At 47.5% G+C, this 12,881-nt stretch overlaps 1 long non-coding RNA gene across 1 annotated transcript; it reads right to left on the reverse strand.

The window, feature by feature from the left end:
* Nucleotides 1-6,024: 6,024 nt before the first annotated feature.
* LOC116271326 lies at nt 6,025-12,738 on the reverse strand. The gene is made up of 3 exons (XR_004179856.1): nt 11,224-12,738; nt 7,666-8,019; nt 6,025-6,703 (listed from the first exon to the last, which is right to left on the reverse strand). It is a non-coding gene; the product is annotated as an uncharacterized LOC116271326 (long non-coding RNA).
* Nucleotides 12,739-12,881: the final 143 nt, after the last annotated feature.

Here is a 12,881-nt window from a genome sequence, read left to right on the forward strand (position 1 = left end):
ACCAAACTGGGGCAGGAGGAAGCCCTTTGCCAGGCACTGAAGAATGCACACTCTCACCTCCACGTCTACAAGAAGGAGGAGTTCCCAGAACCCTTCCATCTTGTTAAACCTGACCGGGTTCTGCCAATCTTGATGTATGCCAACTCTGGTTACGGTATCAATGGGGTCAGTTCATTCTAAAATGAATAAAGTCACCTTGGATCTAGGAGACAACCACTAGGGAAGGGTGGTTCTGCAAAAATCAAACATAAGCGCACAGCCGGGCACGGTGGCTCACGCCTATAATCCCAGCACTTTGGGGAGGCCGAGGCAGGTGTATCATCTGAGGTCAGGAGTTTGAGACCAGCCTGGCCAACATGGTGAAACCCCATCTCTACTAAATATACAAAAATTACCCAGGCGTGGTAGCGCGCGTCTGTAGTTCCAGCTACTCTGGAGGCTGAGGCAGGAGAATCACTTGAACCTGGGAGGCGGAGGTTGCAGTGAGCCAAGATCGCGCCACTGCACTCCAGTCTGGGCAACAGAGTGAGACCTTGTCTCAGAAAAATTAAAATAAAATAAAATAAAATAAAATAAAATAAAATAAAACAAAACAAAACAAAATGAAATAACTGCACACACTACGAGTAGCAGCACACAGGGTCCTAAATGTTCCCCACTCCCTGCCCAACCAATGCTGCCCCAAATTACCGTTATACAAGAATAATGACCAATTCAACTTGACAAGGCTGATTTAAAAATAAAAACAAAGCTGGGCATGGTGGCTCACACCTGTAATCTCAGTACTTTGGGAGGCCAAGAGAGGAGGATTGCTTAAGGCCAGGAGTTCGAGACCAGCCCTGGCAACATAAAGAGACCCCATCTCTACCAAAAAAAGAAAAACAAATAAATAAACAAACAGCCAGAAGTGGGGATGCATGCCTATAGTCCCAGCTACTCAGGAGGCTGAGGTGGGAGGATCTCTTGAGCCCAGGAGGTCGAGGTTGCAGCAAGCTGTGATTGCACCACTGCACTCCAGCTTGAGCAACAGAGCAAGACTCAGTATCTAAAAAATAAACAAATAATAAAAAAGAATAAACACCAATTTCATTATTCAAAATTGTGCCTAGCGCTTCACTAAACATTGAGTAACAGTTCTTTCATTTTTGCCTTCCCAACAACCCTATAAAATAGATGCTCTTAGTTCCACCATTTTAAAGAAGAAACCAAAACCTAGAGAGAAGTGACTTAAGATTAAAAATGTAAGGTTGGGCTGAGTGCAGTGGCTCACACCTGTAATCCCAGCACTTTAGAAGGCTGAGGTAGGTAGATTGCTTGAGCCCACGAGTTTGAGACCATGCTGGGCAGCATAGTGAAACCCCATCTCTACAAAAAATGCAAAAAAAATGTAGCTGGGCATAGTGGCACGTTCCTGTGGTCTCAGCAACTCAGGAGGCTGAGGTGGGAGGACTGCTTGAGCCCGGGTGGGGGTTGAGGCTGCAGTGAGCCATAATCACGCCACTGAGATAGGAGGCAGGACCTGACTCTAGAGGCAGGGCTTCAACACCAGACCAAACTGAGGACTAGCTCAAACAGGGCTGGGGCGGATGCAGCTTTCCATCAGACATGCCCCCAAGTGTACCATGTGAGTTAACCATTGCCATGGCAACATCCGGGAGTTACTGCCCCTTTCCATGGCGATGACCCAGTGACTCAAAAGTTACTACCCATTTTCTAGAAATTCCTGCATAAACTGCCCTTTAATCTACATGCAATTAAAAGTGCGTAGAAATGTGATTGCAAACTCTCTGCCGCTACCCTCTGCCTCCAGGGTAGCCCTGCCCTGCAGGAGCAGTCACAGGGCTCTAACGCTGCCTCCTCAATCAAGCTGTTTTCTTCTACACCTCCGGCTTGCCCTTGAATTCTTTCCTGGGCAAAGCCAAGAACCCTCAGGTGCTATGCTCCACTTCGGGGCTCCCCTGCCCTGTATCAACTGCAGTCTGGCCTGGGTGGCAGAGAGAGACCCTATCTTTAAAAAAAAAAAAAAAAAAAAGGAAAGAAATGTAAGGTTAAGGGCTGCCCCCAAGCCTGCTGACTGATCATTATACACAGGATACACAGATCACCGAAAAATTCACCACAAAGGCCCCCCACCACTGGTTCTCATTTGCCCACATCAAAAAAATATGCAAGCCTGTTCACACGAAGACACACAGATGCTCGTAGCAAAATTATTCATAATTGTCAAAAGGTGGCAACAACACAAACGCCCATCAACAACAGATGAATGGGCAAACAAGTCCGGTCTACCCGTGTGACAGAACATTAATCAACCAAAATATGGAGGGAAGGGCTGATTCCTGCTGCAAGCTGGATACACCTTGAGACCATCAGGCTAAGTGAAAGACGCCAGACACCAAAGGACAAATATTAGATGATTCTATTTATATATATATATATGCCCAGAATATGAAAATCCAAAGAAACAGAAAGTAGATTAGTGGTTGCCAGGAGCCAGGGGTGGGGGTAGTCAGGGGGAAATGAGGGGTAACTGCTAATGGATACAGGATTTCTTTCAGGGTAACGAAAATTTCTAAAATTGGTGGTGGTGATGGCTGCACAACTCTGTGAATATATTAAAAACCACTGAATTATACACTTTATTTATTTATTTATTTAGAGACAGGGTCTGGCTCTGTTGCCCAGGCTGGAGTGCAGTGGTGCAATGTCAACTCACTGCACCCTCCACCTCCAGGGCTTGAACCATCCTCCCACTTTAGCCTCCTGAGGAGCTGGGACTACAGACACACACCACCACGCCCAGCTAATTTTTTTTTGTATTTTTGGTCGAGACAGGGTTTTGCCATGTTGCTGGTCTCAAACACTTGGGTTCAAGCGATTCTCCCACTTCAGCCTCCCAAAGTGCTGGGATTACAACCGTGAGCCACCATGCCGGGCCAAATTGTACACTTTAAATGGGTAAATTTATGGTAGGTGAATCAGCTTTCAATAAAAGCTGTTATTAAAAAGCAACTTTAAGGGCCAGGCATAAGGGCCAGTACTTTGAGAGGCCAAGGCAGGAGGATCACTTGAGCCCAGGAGTTCAAGACCCGCCTAGACAACATGGCAAAACCCAGTCGCTACAAAAAATTTAAAAATTAGGCTTAGTGTGGTGGCTCACGCCTGTAATCCCAGCAGTTTGGGAGGTCAAGGTGGGTGGATCACTTGAGGTCAAGAGTTCAAGACCAGCCTGGCCAACATGGTGAAACCCTGTCGCTACTAAAAATATTTTTTAAAAATATTAGGCAGGCATGGGGGTGGGTGCCGAGACTGAGGCAGGAGAATCGCTTGAACCTGAGAGGTGGAGGTTGCAGTGAGTCGAGATTACGCCACTGCACTCCAACCTGCTGGGCGACAGAGCGAAACTCCATCTCAAAAAAAGAAAATTAATTAATTACAAAATTAAAACAGCCAGCTGTGGTGGCTCGTGTTTGTAGTCCCAGCTACCGAGGAGACTAAAGTGGGAGGACTGCTTGAGCCCAGTAGGTTGAGGCTGCAGTGAGCCAAGACTGTATCACTGCACTCTGGCCTGAGCAACAGAACAAGACCCTATTTCACAATTTTAAAATCAATTAAAAAACAAGCATAAGAAAACACAAAAACCAATGCTAACTGTGGGACATAAACCAGGTGGTCTATTTTTTGTTAACTACCAACTTAACAATTCATGGCAGAAACAAAGTTTAAATGATGCTACAGCCAGGCGCGGTGGCTCACGCCAGTAATCCCAACACTTTGGGAGGCCGAGGAGGGTGAATTACCTCAGGTCAGGAGTTTGAGACCAGCCTGGTCAACATGGTGAAACCCCGTCTCTACTAAAAATACAAAAATTAGCCGAACATGGTGGCGGGTGCCTGTAATCCCAGCTACTAGGGAGGCTGAGGCAGGAGAATCGCTTGAACCCGGTAGGTGGAGGTTGCAGTGAGTCAGGATCGCGCCATTGCACTCCAGCGTGGGCGACAGAGCAAAACTTCGTCTCAAAAAATAAATAATTAATTAATTAAATAAATGACGTTATGAACCTCATATGAGGGAAAACTGCCCCAGGTACAGCCTGAAGAACCCTTGCTGTGAACAGGAGCCACATGTGATAATTATGTTTGCAACTTGCTTCACGTTAGCTTGTTGCAACTCCAGAGCGTAACAGGTATGAGAAAACTCATGGGGTTACTGTTTAATGTTGGTGGAAATACTCACAATAAAATACAACGATTTATCACCTAAGGTATATTTTATCCCTCAAGTGGCCCAGAACACTGTAATTAACGGACACCAATCGCACGCCCACAGCGAAGGCCTTGCCAAGGATAAATTCCACAGTCACCTGGCCTATTTGTAAACCTGGTTTATGACCTTTTTTAACAGGACAGCTTAACAGTAGCATGAGGACATTTAACGAGACAAGAACATTCCCCACTGACCAACCAGATCGTTTCAGGGAACAGGATGCTGTGCTCACTTTAATCTTCTGCTGAACTGACCATTAGGCAGAAAATCCTTTGGGTCAGTGCCTCTCACTGAATCCACTTCTCAGATTTCTGTCTACCTACCTGCTTCGCAGTGCAGAGTAAAGTGGGCTTTCCTTGTCTCTCTTCAGGGACCGAGGTGCTTGAGGCCATCATGAGGACATGCCTTCTTTTTTTCTTTTTTTTTTTTTCTGAGACAGTCTCACTCTTTCACCCAGGCTGGAGTGCAGTGGTGCAATCTCCGAAGACTGCAACCTCCGTCTACCCGGGTCAAGCGAGTCTCCTGCCTCAGCCTCCTGAGTAGCTGGGATGACAGGCACGTGCCCAGCTAATTTTTCTATGTCTTGCAGAGACAGGGTTTCACCATGTTGGCCATGCTGGTCTCAAACTCCTGAGCTCAAGCGATCTGCCTGCCTCGGTCTCCTAAAGTGCTGGGATTACAGGTGTGAGCCACCGTGCCTGGCTGAGGGCATTCATTCTTGATGGACTGCCCCACAGCCTCAGAGACAGTCGGACTGGTTTCCTCAACCAGAGCTGAGCAGACGCAATTTCTGTATCCACCAGGGCACATATTAGACCAACTTTCAATGTACAGAGAGCATCACATTTCTTATATGCTAGAATATCTCTTGGTCTAAAATATAAATAAACAGTATTGTAGCCGGCCACAGTGGCTCACGCCTATGATCTCAGAGCTCTGTGGGGCTGAGGCAGGAGGTTCACTTGAGGTCAAGAGTTCGAGATCAGCCCGGGCAACATAGCGAGACCCCCCCACCACCACCTGCCATCTCTACAAAAAAATAAAATAATTTGCTGGGCAGAGTAGTGCAGGCCTGTAGTCCCAACTACTTGAGAGGCTGTTATAGGTGGATTGCTTGAGCCCAGGAATTTGAGGCTGCAGTGAGCTATGACTATATCACTGTACTCCAGCCAGACATTGGCTCTTAAAAAAAAAAAAAAAAGTTGCAATTGACATTACTTTATCACTTGAAAAGAGGGACAGACAAGAAAGGTATTTGGCATTTACCAAGCAATTACTCAGAATCCTCATCCCATCCTACCCCCATTCTCCCCCTAAAAACGTATGTATATCTTTTTATGCCATAAAAATACATCCATTTGGCTCTGGAACAAGATTGCCTGCGTTCAGTTACCTGATCTAGCATTTGTTCCTGATGACTCAGTGCAGACAAGCTCTGTGACTCAGTTTCCCCAGCTGTAAAATGAGGAATGGCGCCCTTACTGGGCTGCCATGAGGGTAAAGGAGTTCACATATATTTATAAAGCATTCAGAACAATTCATGATACATAGTAAGCTCTATATGTTTGAGCTTATTATTACTGTCAGTATGATTATCATCATCTTGCTGTTTCCAATGGGTACGCTTTCTACATTCTCTTTCTTAAAGACCTGTAAATCCTTGGTATTCTCTCCACCACCACAGAGAGCAGTGTCCTTGGAGTTTAAATTTTCAAAGACTTCATGGATCCAACAAGTACGACATTAACTAAGGGACAGTTTTCTTTCAGGGGATTGGAATCTAAAATGGCTTTTTTATTGTTATTATTTTTCAGAGAATGTATTTCAACAAAGGCAGCCATGGCTTTGATAATATCCTCATGGATATGAAGACCATATTCAGAATTTTCGGGCCAGATTTCAAGAAGAAATTCCTGGCCAAGCCTTTTAACAGCATCCACATCTACCCATTCATGTGTAAGCTCCTGGGAGTCACCCCCAAACCCACAACGGCTCCCTGGCGGTCACCCAGGAAGTGCTTGTGAACTCTTACAACCAGCAGCCAGGTGAGATACAGAAGCAGCCACCAGAACTATCAGCATAGTCTGCTCTGTCCTGAGGTAGAAAAGAATCAAAAAGGGTGGGCAGGAGGGAATTCAAGCAGAACAATCCTGTTTACCAGCAGCTTTGGAGCCCCAGGAACAAGAAGCCAATAGCTCCAGACAGCAGCGGAGGTAGGGAATCCCTCGACCTGCTGGTAACATTTTATATAGCGCCTGTTAGGCAAAGGGAAGGTGCTCTATAGAGAAAGTCGGGCTGTAATCCTTCCGGTCCTCAGGAAATCACTGTGTACAGTCTGCCCCCAAGACGCCCCTTTCAGATACAGAAACCAGCCGCCTTCAGTAGCACAGAAAGCTGTTCACAGGGGAGGAGCAAAACCCTGCTGTTCCACTTGATGCTGAAAAAACAAGAGGGGAGAGTCTGAAATGAGACTGCAAATTCTTAAGACTTCAAACCCTTTCAATCTGGGTGATATAAAGGAAGAATAAAATCATCTCTGAGAATTTGCTGTTGCCTTCTTTTGTGGGTTGTTTACAAACACTGGCTATCTTTCCTTTTGCCAGGAGAGGCTTGGATACTGTCCGGTGATCTAGCCAGTGCTTAAGGCAATTACATGCAAAAAGGAGTAAAGGGCTGGGCGCAGTGGCTCCTACTTGTAATCCCAGGACTTTGGGAGGACGAGGTAGGAGGATCACTTGGGGCCAGGAGCTTGAGACCAGCCTGGACAACACAGTGAGACTCTGTCTCTACAAAAAATTAGCTGGGTGTAGTGTCATATGCCTGTAGTCCCAGCTACTGGGGAGGCTAAGGCGGGAGGATTGCTTGAACCCAGGAGTTTGAGGCTGCAGTGAGCTATGATTGCACTACTGCACTCCAATTCCTGCCTCTAAAAAACAAAGGAAAAGAGAGGAGGGCAGGGGTGATATTCATCCTTTCTCTTCTTGTAAGCCACTGCCCATGATCTCCTTGTGAACATACAGGAAGCAGTCCCTTTCGTAGAAAACTAATTAAATGAATGACCAATTCACCCAATTATGGAGGATTTTTCTTCTTTTTAAGTTTTGGAGTTTTACCACAACTGTTTTGTAGCCCCTCCCCTGTCCCACATCCCATTGGGAGCCTGGGACAAGCTACGTCTGACTGTCAGTTACTGATAAGCAGGATATCCCACAAACCGATTTTCAGCGAATTGGCTTTTAGCAAATTGATCATTTGGCAAAGTGGTCATTAGGCAAATGGGTCATTTGGCGAAGAGGTCATTTAGTAAATCGGCTTTCAACGACTTGCCCTATGAGATTTCTCTACAGTGTGCATTTTCTGGGTTTAAATGTACATTTCATTTCCATAATTAATACTCACTAGCGGCTAGATGGGAAACTTCCCAGGGAACCAGGAGCAGCCAGAACAGCTTCTTAATAATCAGGCAATTAAAAACCCTCTGGTTTCTTAATAGGAGCGGAGGTACAGAGGGCATCTGCTCTGCAAGGCGCAGTGATCAGGCTCAGCATATTCACAGGAGCTCTTGCGGTTCTGTTTGTCGCTAGTGTGGCATACACAACCATTCCTCGGAAAAAGGAGTGAGTGGTCTCTTTGGGTCTCCTGTAGTTGATCGTCATACGTCGTGATAACCCATGACAACTCCTTGCCACATGCCACGGGAGGGCCAGCGCTCCAAGAACCCAGCAGCCAGGGCCGGTTTCATGGGCTTACAACCTGGACAGTCCCACAGGGACACAGAAGAGTCCTCATTGTGGTTTAATAATCTGCCATTGCCATCTTGAAATTCTTTATTTTTTAACAAGGGTTGCCAGGGATAGTGGCTCATGCCTATAATCCTAGCACTTTGGGAGGCCAAGGCGGGCAGATAACTTGAGCCCAAGGAGTTTGAGACCAGCCTGGGCAACATAGCAAGACCCCAACTCTACAGAAAATATAAAAATTAGCCAAGCATGTAGTCCCAGTTACTCGGCAGGCTGAGATGGGAAAATCACCTGAGCCCAAGGAGGTCGAGGCTGTAGAAGCTGAGACTGTACCACTACACTCCAGCCTGGATGATGGAGCAGGATCTTGTCTAAAAAAATAACCACAAGGCTGGGTGCGGTGTCTCACACCTGTAATCCTAGCACTTTGGGAGGCTGCCAGGCGGGTGGGCGGATCACTTGAGGTCAGGAGTTTGAGACCAGCCCAGCCAACATGGTGAAACTCCATCTCTACTAAAAATACAAAACTTAGCTGGGTGAGGTGGTGCATGCCTGTAATCCCAGCTACTCCAGAGGCTGAGGCAGGAGAATCGCTTGAACCTAGGAGGCAGAGGTTGCAGTGAGCCGAGATAGCAGAAATGTGTTGTCTTGCAGGCCTGGATGCTGCAAAGTCCAAAATCAAGGTGTCGGCCGGACTTCGCTCCCGCTGAAACAAGTAAGAGAGAATCCTTCCTTGCCTCCTCTGGCTTCCGGTGGCGCCCGGCAATGCTTGGTGTTCCTTGTAAATGCAGCACTCCAATCTCTTCCCTCATCACATGGCTGCCTTCTCCCTGTGTCTCTGTCTTCACCTGACATTCTCCTCTTTTATTTTATTTTTTTTGAGATGGAGTTTCCCTCTGTCACCCAGGCTGGAGTGCAGTGGCACAATCTTGGCTCACTGCAACCGCCGCTTCCCAGGTTCAAGTGATTCTCCTACCTCAGCCTCCCAGTAGCTGGGATTACAGGCGCCCACCACCATGCCTGGCTAATTTTGTATTTTTACCAGAGATGGAGTTTCACCATGTTGGCCAGGCTGGTCTTGAACTCCTGACCTCAAGTGATCTGCCCACCTCACCCTCCCAAAGTGCTGGGATTACAGGCATGAGCCACTATGCCCGGCCCTCATTCTCTTCTTTTATAAGGACACCAGTCATTGCATTTGTCCCCTCACCAGCCCCCAATCCAGTATGACCCATCATTACTTGATGACATTTACAAAGACCCTATTTCCAAATAAGGTCATATTCCTAGGTATCGAGGATTAAGATTTCCAATTTATGTTTTTAGGGGATACAATTTTTTTTGAGCCAGGGCCTCACCCTGTCACCCAGGCTTGAGTACAATAAGTGATTATTGCTCACTGCAGCCTCAAACTCCTGCGCTCAAGGGATCCCCGACCTCAGCCTCCCAAGTGGCTGAGACTACAGGCACACACCACTATGCCCAACTAATTTTTTTAATTTTTTTTTTTTTTGTACAGATGAGGTCTCACTCTGTTGACCAGGCTGTTCTCCTGACCTCAAGCGATCCTCTTGCCTTGGCCTCCCAAAGCACTGGGATTACAGGCGTTATCCCATGCCTGGCCCTCTTTCTACACCTCAATCATTGTGTGATTAGCCTGAGCTGCCCGTATTTCTTATTCCGCCCACTCCTGACCAATCTCCTCCTTTAACATAGCTTCCATCTCGATATCATGGGGCCTGCTGGCCACTGCAAACAGCCTAAGAAAAGTGGAAACTTTACTTAACCTTAAATTCTATTACAAAGTCCACATTGAATGTAATTTATATTTGAACTATAAAAATTTTCTATAAGTTGAAACATGACCTATAAAGGTCTCTACACCCTGAAGCAACGTTTTAGAAAGAAATCAATTGGTCCTTTTCTGCAGAAACCATTAACCACAGGAGAGAGAAAGGAAAAACTTCAATGTACTGATTGAACTTCAATGCCCACAGCTTAATTTCTAAAAGGCAACCATTCCACACTGTTAAAATGCCTTAGGTTGCTCTTACTGTTATTAAAGAGAGCCTCAAAGCCAGAAGTTGGATCTTGACTGTAGTTCTTGCACGTACACACATACTCTTGCAACTGAAACCACTCAGATTGTCCTAATGCTGCTCTCCATAGCAACACCACCTGGAATTTTACTTTTGGTTTTAAACATCAGTCCTAATCTTCACTTGCACCTGAACACACCGCACCTGTGAGAGCCACGTGATATTAAAAATCCCTTCAGTGAGGCCCCGCGCGGTGGCTCATGCCTGTATTCCCAGTACTTTGGGAGACCAAGGCAGGCAGATCATGAGGTCAAGAGATCCAGACCATCCTGGCCAACATGGTAAAACGCCCATCTCTACTAAAAATACAAAAATTAGCTGGGCGTGGTGATGCGTGCCTGTAGTCCCAGTTACTCGGGAGGCTGAGGCAGGGAATCGCTTGAGCGCGGGAGGCAGAGGTTGCAGTGAGCTGAGATCGTGCCACTGCACTCCAGCCTCAGCAACAGAGGGAGACTCTGTCTCAAACAAACAAACAAACAAATCCCTTCAGTGCCTTGATCCTTCCAGATTCAGATCCAAGAGAGATGACATTTGTACCTCACCAGAGCCCACACACCAAGATAAAGATTTCTTCTGTCCAGGCGCAGTGGCTCACACCTGTAATCCCAGCACTTTGGGAGGCCAAGGCGGGCAGATCACCTGAGGTCAGGAATTTGAGACCAGCCTGGCCAACGCGTTAAAATCCCGTCTTTACCAAAAATACAAAAATGACCCAGCATTGTGGCTCACGCCTGTAATCCCAGCCACTCAGGAGGCTGAGGCAGCAGAATTGCTTGAACCTGGGAGGTGGAGGTTGCAGTGAGCTGAGATCGCGCCATTGCACTCCAGCCTGAGCAACAAGAGTGAAACTCCATCTCAAAAAAAAAAAAAAAGAGATTTCTTCTGTGTGCATGGCTCAGCTCTGTGGTTCGCTAGAGTCCTTCCTCAATCTGCTTCCAATCTATGAAATCAGGAAAGACTGAACCAACCTAGATTTATTAATAGTTTAGTATAACATAATACAATATTAGTTACTATGGCATTGACCGTATATCCCCTTTTGCTCCCTGGAGGAAAGGCAATTAATAGCTATTATGTGAGTTAATAAAGTAAGCCCAGGATTTATGAGTGTAACTAACCTGTTCCCATTGGTTTTCCTTGTCTCCTGCAGGCAGAGAGCTGATCAAAACAGCAAAAGCAAAGCAGTGCCCCTCGCCCAGTTCTGAAGCCAACTTTCCTGAATCACCCAGACCCATCCCTGGTTAGGACTTGCTGTGGATTCTCAGGGGACTCCATCTCAGGATACAGGGATTGAGAGGGTGTATGCAACATCTCAGACCCAGAAACCGTTAATTTTGTCTAAAAACACAGCAATAACTACATCCCACCCTCTTGATTTAAATGAAAGTGTTTGGAGGAATAAAAGATGAACCTTTTTTTTTTTTTTTTTTTTGTCAGATCTTGAGCTCATTTGGTTCTGGTGGGGAACAACAGCCATGAGAGAACAAGTGTATTCAATTAGAATTAATTCCCCTCTCTTATTCTCATAGCTGAGCAGGGCTCAAGTGCCTCTCATCTGAAAGAGGTAATAAGATTTAATCTGTCTCCTCATCTACCTTCTGCAAGTATACTTAACAAATTAGCTCTCGGGACTCTTCCAAATGGAGTTTTATGAGGGATTTGCTAAGGTAAACGTTTCAGACTTTGAACACAGTTCAGATTTCAGGGGCGGTACTGAAATCTGAACTGTGTTGCTAACTGCCCTGCCTTTCAACTCAAGACACAATAACTTTGAACTAAAATAATTATGTTTTTGTTGTTGTTTTCCACTCTGTCCCCACGTCTATATCACCACTACCCCCATCCCACCCCGTCCTGTCCCTTCCTGTCCCTTCAAGATCAAAACTCCTCCTGGAAGCCCCGCTAGCTCTGTGTGCTCGCCTTCGTGGCACATATCGCTATTATACTTTTATGCTTATTTGTGTGATAATTACTTCAATGTCCACTTCTCCCACGAGCCCCTGAGCTCCTGGAGGGCCTGGACCACACCTAGTTTTTCTCACTGTTACATCTCCCTTGCCAGGCACATCGTAGGCGCTTAGTAAGTATTTGGTGAACGAATGGCTTGTTCGGTGACAGTCCAAAGGCTGGGGGACAGGGGAAAAGCTCCCTCCTGCCGGGCCCCAGAGGGGTGGCGCTGATAGAAAAGAGGGTAGGATAAGGCCTCCCGCAACGAAGCGCGCACCCGTAAGGCCCCTGCCAAAAACACCTTCCTGAAGGCGCCGGAACTGCGAGAGCGCCAATGTTGGCCCAAGGCCTGACCCGACGATCCCAGGGACCCTCGCCCTAACCTGCCCCGCCTCCTGGACCCCAACCCCAGACTCGGCCCCGCCCGAAGCTTCGAATCCTGGGTCCCGCCCCTGGCCCCGCCTCGGCCGACCATGGCCCCGCTCCTGGGCCTGCCTCAAACCCTCCCCAGGTATCGCCTCCCGAACTTGAGCCACACTCCAACCCTCTCCTCAAACTCCTCCCCGCTGCCCACACCCTGGACCCCTCGCTCCGTCTCGGCCTCGCCCCAAGCCCAGCTCCGTCTTGGCCCCTGAGCCCAGCTCCGACCGGCCTCCCAGGCCCTGGGTCCCTCCCCGTACCGGCCCCTCCCTAAGCTCCGCCTCCCAGGGCCCGAGGTGCGCCTGGCCACGCCCCAGGGCCCGCCTCCTGAGCGCAGCCCACAATCCGGACTCGGCCCCGCCTCCCGGAACCCGGGCCCTGGCCGTGTACTACGACAGAGTCAACGCCC

This window comes from Papio anubis, chromosome 18 (assembly GCF_008728515.1).
Source record: "Papio anubis isolate 15944 chromosome 18, Panubis1.0, whole genome shotgun sequence".
Taxonomy (NCBI): domain Eukaryota; kingdom Metazoa; phylum Chordata; class Mammalia; order Primates; family Cercopithecidae; genus Papio; species Papio anubis.